This window comes from Ceratotherium simum, chromosome 14, assembly GCF_057802395.1.
Source record: "Ceratotherium simum simum isolate JZ-2026a chromosome 14, ASM5780239v1, whole genome shotgun sequence".
NCBI lineage: Eukaryota > Metazoa > Chordata > Mammalia > Perissodactyla > Rhinocerotidae > Ceratotherium > Ceratotherium simum.
In genome coordinates, this window is record NC_141913.1 from 5,179,699 (window position 1) to 5,194,131 (window position 14,433).

Sequence of the window (14,433 nt, forward strand, 5' to 3'; positions counted from 1 at the left end):
CTGAGTTCATCTTAACTAGCCAAAACATACAAGATACACTGCACACCAACTGGGAAAGACCTGCTGGGAATTGTATGAAGAGAACAGCTGTGTAAGTGACAAGAACACGTGTCACCAACAGGTTGCATACCGCTCTACCTGATGCAGCTGTTCAAATGTCTGACACTTGCTCCCCACTGACCAGCGTGCTATAGAGACAGCATCTATCCCATTGGATAAAGACAAATCCAGAGACCCAGCAAAATGCATTCAGACTGTGGTACAGAATAGTAAATGTCTCTTACCTTGCATCGTCGCTTTTGTTGGTTCTGAGAACAGAGGGATGAGCAAGAGGTAGATGAGGTAGACAAAGGACAGCCCATTGTATCGGAATGCACACGCTGTGGTTGGGAAGAGAGAAGAGAGGGATAACCATTAATAATGGCAGGCTGACAGGCCAAGGTGCACGCAGCTATGTGGGTGAAGGCATCAGGGACGGCTGGATCCAACGATCACTGCCCATGTAGACACGTCAATTTACAAAGTAAAACTGGACACTTACTCTGTGCTCATCACTATGTGGAGCCTGATGAGAAATAGAGAATTAAAACACTGGTCTCTGCTCTTAAAATCCAACCAGGAAGGCAACACCAATATACCTGAATGAAGGCAGGCCATAATTTAGTCCTAAATTACACTGGGCAGATGAAAATTACTACAGAAGTGCAAATTGCAACAGGATTTGAAAGGGTTTGAGATAGTCAGGTAAGGCTGTCAATGGGAGAAATGAGGCTGAAGAGAAAAACCAGAGAAGAAAAACTTTTGTTAAATGCTCTGTGAGATGGTAAGAAAAACAAACCATCTCGTTTAACCCTCATTTTATAAGTAAGGACACTCAGGCTCAGAGAGACTCAATCACTCACCTGAATCCCCCAAGCTAGCATTAGACCCAGTTAGAGTTGAATTCAGGTTTGCCGGGCTCCCAAGTCCATGTTCCTTCCTCTGTATCAGGCATCTTAGAGGTAGCACAGAATCCAGAGATGTACCCCAGTGGTGCCTTACCTCTCTCCAGGTTCCCATTTCCTCCTCTGTGAAATGGATATAATAATTGTCTCCACCTCATAGACTTATTATAAGGAATAAACGTAATAATATGCTTAAAACACTTGGCTCAGAGACTTATACACAGGAAGCCCTCAAAACTTGGAGCAATTATCATAAGCATCCTCATTATTAGATATGGAGAAGAAAGAGTGGAAGTATTCCATGTAGAAAGAAAATGAGCACACTACAGCAATTAAAAATAAATTTATTGGATGAATGAAGAAAAACTAAAGATGAGAAAGAATAAGTATGAATTTGTGGGATGAGGAGATCAATTTGACAGATGTCATGGAATGGAGAAATGCCGGAACGAAAGTTAGTTAGTAGGAGAGAAAATGGAGGGCAGGGAATATGGAGTGAACACATTAGAAAATAACTAGTCACTGACAATTCTGATCAGGAGAAAACACTTCAGAAAGATGAATCTGGCAACGGTACATGAGCTAGACTGGCGGGAAGTGAAATTTAAATGTTGCGGTAATTGGGGTACAAATGAGGACTGCAGGAGGTGCGTTAATGATGGTAAATTAAAACAGCAGCAGATGGAATAAAAAAGCATTTTGTAAACCCTGATGGCCTAGTGGTTAAAGTTCAGTGCGCTCTGCTTCGGCAGCCCACGTTCAGTTCCCGGATGCAGAACCATATCATAACTCGTCTGTCAGTAGCCATGCTGTGGCGGCAGCTCACAAAGAACTAGAAGGACCTACAAGTAGAACATACAATTATGTACTGGGGCTTTGAGGAGGAAAAGAAAGAGAGAGAGGAAGATTGGCAACAGATGTTAGCTCAGGGAGAATCTTTCCCAGCAAAAAAAAAAAAGCATTTTGTAAAATAAATATGGAGAGGTGTGAAGAGAAATCACACAAAATTTACTCCAAGGCCTATAACCCTGGTAACGATAAGGATTACTGCCATGGAGGAAAACAAGACATTTAAGAAGTGGTAAGTTTACCTTTAGACACCTTCATGGACTCAAATCATGGGCCTCAGCTCAGGAAACAGTCAGTGGGGAGTGCGGACAGCGTGGCTGCTGCGTGACTCTAGGGGGAATGGAGATGAGTGCTGAGCAGAGGAGTGAGCTGAAATGGCAGGAAGCGATGACCTCTCCAAAAGCAAGAGCAATAAAGAGAAGCAGAAAAGGTGGAGGCATCTGCCTTGGCTGTTGCCCGCATATGGGGTGACGACGGAAAGGAAAAATTGGCAAGTATGAAAGAAAAAAGCAGCAGAAAATTTAGGACAGCTATGAGAAAAACCTGGGAACTGCAGTTTCGCAAGAGGAAAAGTTTTCACGAGAGAAGTTCATTACAACAGAGAGATGAATTTGTCTTTTTTCTGTCAGTAAGGATGTCCTTGAGGGCCTCAAAGAAAGGGCTCAGCCCAGGGGAAGGACAGAAGTCGAGGTATGGAAGTGGGAGGGAGGCACTGTCATAACCAGGAGCAGGAAACAAGGCTTGGGTCCCAGGGGGGTCCAGAGGCCACAGAGAGGGTTGGGTAGGGGAAACAGCATGAGCAAGGCCTGGGTGCTCCTGGTCACACAGTGTGGAGGGTCTGGGAGCAGGGGACAGTCCAGTGTGGGATGCATATCAGTAATAAGAGACAGGGTACCCAGACAGGGAGACCAGATCAAGAAGTGCTATTTCCAAGACAGAATTTGAACAACAGGCACATGGCACATGCAAGCCCAGGGCCCCATGCTTTGGTGGCTTACTCGAGAAGCCAACAACGAAAGAGGCAAGATGGGGCAAAGTGAGGATGGGGTGGTAGGGAGGAAGGAGTCGACAAAAAGTGCTTCTTCATCCCAAAGGGTCATGCACATATTTGTAGCTTTTTACACCATCACTGACATTCCCAATCTCCTTTATGAAAGATCCAAAGCAGGAAGAAACTTCCACACTATTGACTGGACCATCAGGAAAATATATGAACGAGGCAATATCAAAGAACAAGAACAGAGGCTTGAATTGTCTCTAGTATTTTTTTCCTTCTGCTTCTTATTTTTAATTCAGAGCTGAAGTTCCTTAAAAACAATCCAAAGACATTCGGTTATTCATCCACTCAATAAATATTTATCGATCACGTACTGTGTGCTGGGACCGACAAAGACCCCTTCCCGCCTCTGGGAGCTGACATTTTGGTGAGGAGATGTATGATGAACAACAAACGTAGTCAAAGCTCAAATACGAGGTATGTTGGAAGGTAAATGCTACGTAAACAAGAATCCAGCAGGAGAGGTACCAGGGGCGAGGCAAGCTGGCTGCAGCACTCATTCGGAGCACCGAAGGTAGACTTCAAGGAGAAGGGGAGATGTGAGCCAGGAGGTGAGGGAAGTGAGCGAGCTGACCCAGGCAGCCTGTGGGAGAGCATGCCCATGGGTCAGTGGCTCACGCTGAGGTCCTAGAGTAGAAGCAGGCTGGGCCTGTCTGACTTGCCCCAGGCAGCCCCACAGGGAGCCCAGCACGCTGGCAGAGTCCAGGATGGGGCTGAATCAAGTGGGCCTTGCAAGAGATCAGAGGACTTGGGTTTCACTCTGAGAGATCAATTACATGATGGTTCTCACCCTCAGATCAAGGTCGTGGGCCTGGCTCCTGCCTATGCCTGCAGCAACATTTCCCACTAATGTGCACCCTGCATTCTGTGCCACCATTGCCCAACTAAACAGCCAGCATCTTCCGTATGCTCCGCTGCTTCCTGCCTCTAGCCTGGCAGGCACCATTCCCTCCAACGAGAACACCTTCCTGTCCTTTCTCCATCAGGCATATTCCTACACAGCTGACACGCTTCCTCTTCTGAACAAGTGTCCCTGCCCATGACCTCCCCCAAACGGACGTGCATTCACTCTCTGGTGCCTCTTCCAGAGCCCTTCCCATTCGGTGTCACACGCATCTGTTTATGTGTCTGTGACCATCTCTGTCACCCCAGTGCCCAGTGCACAGAAGGTGCTCATGCTCACAAAAGGCATGAACAGTGAGTGAACAAATGAAATGGAATGAACAAGACATGAGGGCATCTAAAGAGGAAATCAGGGTACCAAGGGGTACAGCACTACTGGTAGCACAGAAACATCACAATTGACATTGCCCAAGATAAACATTTAATAACCTAGAATGTTTCTTTGTTTTCAGCCTTAGGTTTTTGGGTTTTTTTAAATGTTAATGTGTATTGTGCAGCAAAATTACCTAATTCTGTGTATTTCTGAGTAAAGAGAAAAACAGAGCTCATTTGCATGACTGTATCACTTTAATGAGCAACCACAGTATACTTATCTGCTGTTAATTTGTATCAGTAATAGCTTACACTAATATGCTTACTATGTGTCAGGCCCTGACCTGTGCACCTCACATATATAACTCATACCATCACTAGCCTCCTTCTACAGATACTGTTACTATTTTCTTTCCGCCGATGAAAAAGCAGGTACGAGTAGGAAGCACAGCTAAGCAGCCGGGCTGAGGTTTGAGCCCGGGACTCCAGTTCCTGAGTCTGCACTGCCAGGAAGCTTGGAGGCCTCAGCACTACTCTGCATCCTACCTGGTCTACCTCCTCCCCAGTTAACCGTCAAGGGCTCGGTGAGCCAGAGCCTTCCTTCCACAGGATGGCGACGACTCTGCATGTATTCTGCTGCTTCATCTTTATAACCTTGCTCTGTAAAGTTTTGTATTACGCACAGTGGAAATGCATATACTGAGGAAATTCCCAATGATTAACTCTGGAGGAAGGAGACAGGAGCCTACTCTTGGTTTCCCACATCACAACCTTGAGTTACCATTATTTATAGCAAACTCCAAAGAGCTTAAGAGGAGGACAAGGACAACCCAGGGTGGTAGGCAGAGTCTAAATGGTCCCTAGTAATAGCCACCTCCTGGTTGTCACACCCGTGTGTAATCCCCTGCTCTTGAGTGTGGGCTGGACCTAGTGACTCTCTTCTAGTGAACAGAGACAGTAAAAATATCTGGATACCGGTGGATGGCTTCTATCCTGGGGGCTCCGCTACCTCTCCCCTTGCTCTCACTCTAAAGGAAGCCAGCTGCCAGGCTGGGAGTTGTCCCGTGGAGAGGCCCATGTGGCAAGGAACTGAGGTCTCTAGCCAGTAGCCAGCCGTCACCAGCCCACAGCCACATGAGTTAGCTTGGAAGCAGGTCCTCCTAAGACTGCGCCCTAAGTGACCCCTCGATTGCAGCCTTGTGAGACAGCGTGAGCCAGATGCGCCTGGCTGAGCCACACCTGGATTCCTGACTCCCAGGAACTCTGAGATAGTGTTTGTTGCTTTCAGCTGCTAAATGTTTGGGTAATTTGTATGCAGCAGCAGATGACTAATACTCAAACTTTAAAAAACATCAAGCCACCTCTAAAAATCCAACTTCATTTGTTTTTGTCTGAAATTACCCTATTTGACTGATGACAGAAGCAAGATTGCTGAATGCTCTGCTTTACTATATATGTGTGAAGCTGCTACCCGGGAGTCACCCACGCTTAAGGGAACTTTAAATGCCATATCCCCATCTAGGGCAAAATATGCCTTTGAACTTCTTAATACGGCACATTCAACCTAGAAAAGCCTAGAAGGCAGATTGCAACTGCTCCTTTGTTGAGCATGGTATTGCCTTTGTTCAGGACCTGGAGACACGTAGAGCACACTCATTACTCTTCCTAACGAGCTACCGCACTCTGGCTGCACAAATGTTCCCCTGATACCCCACCCTCACGGGCCATCAGTCACCTGGACTTCTGTCCTCTGCCTCAAGAACTTTACTGTTGATGGAACAATTTTTAAAATACAGATCAAGGTGTTCAAAGGAAAAAGATTCTTTCCTTTAACTAAGAATGCACAGTAGTTTCCACTATTCCCACCTGGTTTTAGTCATCTAAAATTATATGGAAACTTCCCCAAAAGGATGACACCAGTTGACAGGAATTTCCCAGACAAATGACCCTACCAGGCCCAAAGAGCTCACAATTACAAGCTTTGAGATAAGTTATCAAATGAAGAGCTTTGTAAACATTAATACTGCCATTTGAATTGTAAACAAATTGGACTCGCCTCATCAATGAATTTCATTTTCTAAAGATGAAAGTTGGCACACAGTTTTGGAAAAACTCTCCACGTAGGAAAAATGATAGATCTGACTTTGACAACTTAGAGTTTATCAATATATAAAGGGAGAAAATCTCTTGCAAATATGAAATTGTCAGGATGGCCACATAACATTTATAAAAATACTTGTGTTACAATACATGTATAATAATTTTCCTATTACTACAATATGATCATGGAGAGCTTTATGCACACTTTAATTTACTCTTCCATAATAGCTGAAGGTAATAATTTTAGAATATGTTATTAAAGGTAAGTGCTCTTAGAACTGAATTTTTAGCAAAGTGTGACCTCCTACTTCCTTCATGCTCTTGAGCAAGGCCAAGCAACATCTCGCTGTTAATGGCCTGGGAGATGGTGCCTGAAATGTTTAGAACTTCCATTTCAACTAAGTACATTCTAAATGCTCTTTATTGCCTCAAGGAGCTTTGTTTATTTTAACAGTTGCCAGAGCAGTAGATACACATTATTCAGAATAAGCAACTTCAATACCAAGTGACAAAATGGTTCTGTCAATTCAGCGATTCTACAAATTTTTTGCTGGTTGATACTTCTAATATTTTCCTTTTGTACTCTGAAGCAATGGACTGCTTTCGAAAGGGTGTCCTCTCAAAATTCTGGTTATTTTACATTAAAAAAACCAACAACAAAAGAAAAAGCTGCAAAGTAGTTACAATGGAGCAAGAAAAAAGTTAAACAGTCGTAGATTTTTCCTAAGGAAGCAACACTATCAAAGAAGTGAGAGACAGGAAAAAGTCTGTAATGTCACTGATTCATCGTCTATTTGTGTAGAATTCTCTCCGCCTTTATATACCCCCGTGTTTTATATCCGGTTAAAACTGTAAATGTCTCAAGTAGTGGTGCTTTAGATCAGCAGACAATCAAGACAAGGGTGCTCTCTTCCCTTTTCCTTTGCCTCTGACCTCCACATCCCCCCAGGTCTTGTCCCACGTGCTTCCTTCAGAAAGTTACAACAATTATTTCTGCAAGAAAGATGATACCAGAGAGTCTATTCCACTACACTTCAGAACGGCAAGACATATGCTTGCACACTTATTCTTGTCATGTAGCATCCGCATTGTATTCTTCATGCATACCATAAGGATGTTCACACATTTGTGACACAAAACGCAAATAGAAATATTTTCTCAAATAAGAAAATATGCTACACATTTAGGGATAGTCCCTATATTTTAACATTGCATTTTAATCCAAAGATGTATGAAAGCTGACTTTGTTCCAGGAAGTTTGTCAGCTCAACACTGAATCCATCAGTCATGTATTTCTCACACTTCAAGAAACAGAAATATCTCACCACAAAATAGAAATAGTAATTGTGTGACGTGATGCAGGTGTTAGCTAATGCTACAATGATCTCATTTTGCAATAAGTAAGTGTATCAAGTCAATCCGCCTTAAACTTACTCAATGTTATGTCAATTATACCTCAATAAAGCTGGGAAAAAAAGAAATAGAAATATTATGTAGTACGTTAATTTTATTAAAGAAGTAGGTTAAAAGAATGTAATTTTAGAGTAAAGCCTCAAGGAAAACAAGACTTTTACAGGGTAATAAATTACAAGGACTTAGAATCAAATTGTATTAGCAGAAAATCATAACCACTATTCAGTTTGCTAAAACTTTTAAGCCAGTCTAAGGAACAGTTGGGTGAAAGCATCTCTTTACTATAAAAGAAAAAAGCCTTTGGTCTGAGTTTCCTACTTTTCCCAAACAACCTGGGGGGCTGTCTGTACAATATGAGTTGACCAAGACGATCACTAAAATCTTAGTTTGATTTTTCAGCTTGTGAGTCTAAAAATTCATTGCCTTTTTAATTATTATAAATAATATAATATTAATTCACTTAGTATCTATCAGATTGAATATTACTAACAGTATTAAAAGTTTAACTGAGTTCTCTAAACTCATCCTGACTGATTGTACAGTTTGCACAAAATAAATTTTAACGAATACAGTGATAACTTTTTCCTCCTTTAAATATATCTTTTAATATGTTATTCACCATTTTACAAGTTAATCCATACAGAGTTTGAAAACACAAATCCTTAGGCTCAAGCTTGACCCTGCTCCTGCTCCATACCCATCCTCTGATCTGAGAGTAACAGCACAGATTCTCTCCCATGATTGCAAATAAGGAAATGAAGCTTTTATACTAACAGATAATTCCTTAAGCTATCTGAAAAATTATGTTAGAAATTAGATCTATTTCATTATGAGTATGAAGAGCCCAGCTCCTACACTTACCCAACATAAAATTTTCTCTCTTACCACTGAGATAAGAAATTAGGGCAGAAGAGTGAATGCTGAGAAAAGGTCAAACGTGAAAATCATTTATTCGCCCACCCATGTAGGAGCTTTTTTATCTACTGAAGAGGGCACTTAGTATTTGTAGACTGGGAGACGCAAAGTCCAGACCTCGCTCGCGTCTTAGGCTTGTGTCACGGTGTCAACGGGCTGAGAAATCACCATCATCCTTCATGCACACATTTATTCTCACTTGAGGAAGCCACCTTTAACTTAATCTTCATTCACTTTTATGTAATTCAACAACTTACAAAACCCTCTAGTAGTCCATTATTAGCAGAATGTAGATCATCTTTTAGTTTTTTAAATTAATTACAATTAAGCCTTAAGCTGTAAAAAGCTATTAATCTTTAAGAATTTAAAACATTTTCCTCAGTAAAAACATTATTTTTAAAGTATTAAAGCTGATTATCACTCACATTTAATTTTATACTAAATTTTTAATTCTAGTTTTTGATTTTTAATTAACTCTGTCTTTATTAACTCTATCTTATTTTTAATTAATGCTATTTTTTTATAATTTTCCCAGAGGTTAACTTATCTTCCTAGTATACACAAATTATACTACTACAAATTCACTGTGGTTTGATTTTTACATCACTGGTCCTCTGAGAAACCTAAGAGAAGTGCTTAGGATTCCAGTAATAAAGCACAGTTCCTTCCCGGACTTTTGCTTCCTTAAATGTGTTAATGCCACAGTCTGTAGAGACTTACTGAGATTGCAAATTTGGAAAGTTACCCCTCCATCATGTTGATATCAGTATCTCTAAACTATTAGGTTGAACCATTGAACCTAATGGCTTCCTATGCCAAACTGGTTCAATATGAGCAAGCTCATACAATTCAACCTGACATAAATTGGGACTGGCTTACTAGACTGTGTTACAAGTGGAAAATAACTGACACTTTCATTTCAGAAGTCAGCTGCAATGCTGTTCTATCCCCTGACATCCAAGTGCCTCCCACATGCTCATCCCTAAGCAATTGAGACAGTTATGGAAAAGGGAGGGCAGCGAGGGCTGGAATACATATGTGCATGTATGTAGGTATGTAGGCTTCATGCAGCAGCAGTGGCTTTTTAATAACAGGATTAATTTACTGCCTGCCACAGTTTCCTTCTTTTAAGAACTTAGTAAGATGATATTATTTTTTTTGTAGGCTTTCACTGTAGGCTTTAGAATATTCTATATTATTCTTGGCAGCATCCTCCCTGGACTGATGTGTGCATTAGCATGAAAAGAAATCAGTTCAGCTAACTATGATGAAGTCATATTTCTTCTGTCTTTACCACATGAAGCTGCCCAACATTGTATCTTGTTTAACGACTAACATGGCTGAAGATCGATTAAAAATGATTGTCTTTATCTTGATAAATTTACATCCTGCCTACTTCTTCCTGGGAATACCCTGCTCCCTGACATATAGGGAGCTATCCTATTATCTTCAAATATTTCTGTAGCTGGAAAAGTAGACACACCTTTTATGGCATGAATTCAGCCCTCGACTATGTCTGGGGTTTGTGCTTATGATACCACACTAATGAGGACCAGCCTCTGACCGCAGTGTGAAATACTGGCTCCCAGAACAACATCCAAAATAGCAATGAATTGGACTAATGCCTCAAAATTAGCCTCTTCCGCCAGATCACTCTGCTCGGTCTCTAACTACTCAGTCTTTGATCCTGCATTTAGTCTTCTCTCTACTGCGAATGCTAATCACATACAAACTCTTTGTTACTGAGAATGGAGTGGGGTACAAAAGAATCCTCGCAGTGAACAAACTGAAGAGACATTCACACACCCACCTCATCCCCTCCCCAGGCTGCCTCAGCCTTCTGCTCTCTCTCACTATCCTTCTTTTCAATATACACCACATCCTCCTGCCTTGTAAAATTAAGGAAGTTTAAAAATTGCTGGTGGGATGCTCCATTCGGAGAAGTAGAATAACAATTCCCGTAACATGTTTGAGCTTACTACAGGTTTTTTCATCAGCTCATGGCCTTGACTGAGAGAGTGTCTGATTTTAGGTCAATAGATAAAGAAGTCTTGGATCTCCCAAATTTCCAGGTATAGATGACATTTCACTTTTCCTGACCCGTTGTTATGCCTTGTATTTACCAGATGACCCATAATGTGTCAGAACTCTCCCCAAAGTCCCTAAAAGTAAGACAGTTTTGGTATCCTAGTCTATCTCCAAAAAGTAGATATGACTTGAGCCCTTATGAGGCTAAGGTGGATAGTTCATATCAAAATTCTGTAGAGGTTGGGTTTCCTCCACAGATGTCTTTGCTAGGTCACTTTGTAAATTTTCATCGGGACAGAGAGGTTGCAGAACCCTGCCACTCTTGGCCTATACCCTGAAAAAACTCAAGCAACACTGCACTTCCTTAAACATACCTCCATTCTAGCCAAACCCCGCTCTTAGCCAATTCGTCAAACATGAATATCACCAGGCCAAGGCCACTCTGGAACAGGGACTCCTTCCTGTCATCACTGTATTTCTAGTTTCTATTTCTAAACATAGTAAGCATTCCGTAAATATTTACTGAAAGAGTAAATAAATTCCTGCCTCTTTCTTTGCCAACCTGTAATGCCCTCTGCCCAACAGTGTATTCCAAATTCCTAAGCATCCTTCAACCTAGCTCAAATGTTTGTCTCCTCCCAGAGAATGCCCTCATCATTCCAATAAAAAGTATCTTTTCTGAATAAAAAAGCATATATGTCTAGCAATAAGGGAATAATTCAATAAGGATTGCCATACCATGGAACTCTACGCAAGAGCCACAAAGAGTGATATTGTTGCACATGTGAATGAACACTGACAGATATTCACAATATAATGGGTAAAAAAAATTAGGTTATAAAACCGTATGGTATATGACAGGTCTATGACATCCCCCATTTTCAGGAAACTAAGGCTCAGAAAGGATAAACCTGCCCAAGGTCAAGGTGAGCCCGGGATTTGATCCCAGTCAGGCTGGCTCCAGGGTCTGTGCTCTTAACCACTCCACTCTGTTCCCCTCTTCTGCACACAGGAAACAGCTTTAAGAATATATCAGACTATTAACAGTGATCATCTCTAGGAAGAGGTATTGAAGGAGAGAGAAAGTGGCTTTTTACCTTATAAAGTTTCTCATAATGCATATGTGTATAGTTGGTATTTTAAAATAAAATTAAGAAAAAGTAGTCTCTTCCATTTCTGAGTATGCATGACATTTTGGCTTTATCACTCTTATGACTTGACAGCATATGGCCTTGTAGCATTTGACCGTGTAAGTGTGTTCCTATCTTGATTAGACTGTAAGCCCCTTAAGAGTAGGCTTTGCCATCATTGTGTCTTCGGGAACCCAGTATAGTACTTCACACATCATAAGCACGTGATGACTGTGCGGAATGAATAAAGGAATGAAAGTTGAACTTCCACTGCCCTTAAAAACAGAAGAGTCAGAGAACAACTTTCATATCTGACTAGTGGGGTAAATGTTCAATAGCTTTCACCAAATAGATTATTCTGCAATACTCCATCTGGCTAACACAGTGACATGGCTACAACAACCATATTAAAAAGGAATGAGATGAAAGTGTCTGTTGGAAAAATAATATTTGGGTAATAATTTCCACTTAGGCATCCAAGAAGAGACAAGAAATAAGAGAGCCTCTTGAATCATCAACCTTTTCTGTCACAAAGAAGTTAAGCTCCAGGGAGCTTCTCTTGGAAGAAAAAGGTGTGTTAAGTTAAACTCCAAATCTTAACAATTTTTTTTCTTACAAATGGAGTCACTGCAAGTTTTACTTCATCACAAGAGGCTCTATGAGGCTTTGGTCAGCTTTCAGGGATAGAAAGACTTTTATGAAGCTTACATACTACACAAAGAAAGTGGGGAAATATGCCTTCCAATGTCCATCTTTAGCAAACACTGAACCTCATAGTATGACGCCTAATTGGTGGCAACTAGAAGAGGAAATCAAAGTCTTCATCCTAGCAGGGCTGCATTAAGCAAAGTCACGAATACCCAAAGACTCAACTTCCTTTCACAAAAAAGGAATTACGCCAAGTGTAATGTTTTAATGTTACTGGAGGCTAGCTCACTCAGAAGTGCTTAAATAACACAGGAGATGAGTTGCAAGGACTTTACAGACCTCCCTGAGCCGTCCTGGGGCCACTTTTCTGCTAGGGGGACTGAGTTCCCAGCTGGGACAGCACCAACTGAGGTGATCCAGGAGCGAGGCTCAGATGTCTGTCCTGGGAGTTGGAGACAAATGGCTCTGAGGAGAGGAAAGATGGGTGGGAGCACTGGGAGCAGGTTTCCAGTTGACTACTTCAAAGGAACACACCCTTCAGGACCACCAGAGCTATTTTTCTTCCATTGTCCTTCAGCTAAAAATGGTGGGGGGGGTGTTGCAACAACACGGATGGACCTGGAGGGTATTATGCTAAGTGAAATAAGCCAGACAGAGAAAGACAAACATTGTATGACTTCATATGTGGACTATAAACTAACACATGGATAGAGAGAAGAATTTGGTGATTACCAGGGGGAAGGGAGTTGGGGGGTGGGCACAAGGGGTGAAGGGGCGCATTTATATGGTGACTGACAAATAATAATGTACAACTGGACTCTCACAATGTTATAAACTATTATGACATCAATAAAAAAATGAAAAAAAGAGAAAAAATATGCATTCTAAACCTAAAAATGAAATGCTAACATTAAAATTACCAGAAGTAAATACATTATGAGCTTGAATTGGACAAACATTTTTTAGAAAAGAAACAAAAATCATAAATAACAAAGCAAAAATCATAAACTGGAATTTATCAAATTAAAAATATTTGTTCTTTGACATGGTTAAATAAACAAAAAAGCAAACTGCAAATCACAGATATATGGAACTAGTACCCAGTATATATAAAGAACTCTTACAACTCAATAAAAAGATAATCCAATAAATAAGTAAGCAAAAGATTTAAAGACGCTTTACAGAAGATACACTAATTGTCATATTCATATAGGATGAATAGATGTAAAGCTGTCCAACATTATTTATCATCATGAAAATGCAAATTAAAACCCAGATGAAGTAATATTAGATACTCATTAGAATGACTAAAATTATAAAGACCAAAAATATCAAATGCTGGTGAGGATGTAGAGCAACTGAAACTCTCACACACTTACGGAATACATCGTACTACAAAGTAGACACACTACATACACTTGTGGTGTAAGAGAAATATAAAATGCTAAAAATACTTTGAAAATTCGTCATTTCTTTAAAAATTCATATATCTATAATAAGATGCAGTCAATCCCCTCTTTTTTTGAGGAAGATCAGCCCTGAGCTAACATCAGTTGCCAATCCTCCTCTTTTTGCTGAGAAAGATTGGCCCTGGGCTAACATCTGCGCCCATCCTTCCTCTACTTTATATGGGGCGCTGCCACAGCATGGCTGGACAAGCCGTGAGTCGGTCCGCACCCGGGATCCGAACCTGCGAACCCGCAGGAGAGCGCACGAATTTGACCACTGCTCCACCAAGCCAGCCCTGAGTCAACCCACTCTTAATACATATCCAAAGTAAATAAAAACACTTGTCCACACAAAGACTTGTACACAAACATTCATAGTGTCTTTATTTGTAATAGCCAACAACAGGAAATAATATAAATACCTATTAATAAATGAAAGGATAAAAAATATGAAACAATAGGGGCCAGCCTATTGTTTCTGTATATATAGATATATATATATACACATTCTATCACGAGTACACATCAGATAAACTCAAACTGAGGGACATCCAAAGTTCCTGAGGTAGTAATAAAAAAAGCAAGGTCAAAAAAGAAAAAGAATGGCACGCAAACTGCCACTGATTTGAAGAAAGTAAAGTGATAAGACATCTAAATCTGATGTGCAGTCCTGGATTGAATCTCAG

The 14,433-nt window shown here is 40.9% G+C and overlaps 1 protein-coding gene across 1 annotated transcript in view; it reads right to left on the bottom strand.

Moving 5' to 3' along the window:
- Nucleotides 1-284: 284 nt before the first annotated feature.
- LOC106800320 (uncharacterized) overlaps nt 285-14,433 on the bottom strand; it is a 77,070-nt gene continuing 62,921 nt past the window's right edge. The window contains exon 3 of the mRNA XM_014779925.2: nt 285-380. The gene's annotated coding sequence lies outside the window, so the exon portion shown is untranslated. The remainder of the gene's footprint in view (nt 381-14,433) is intronic.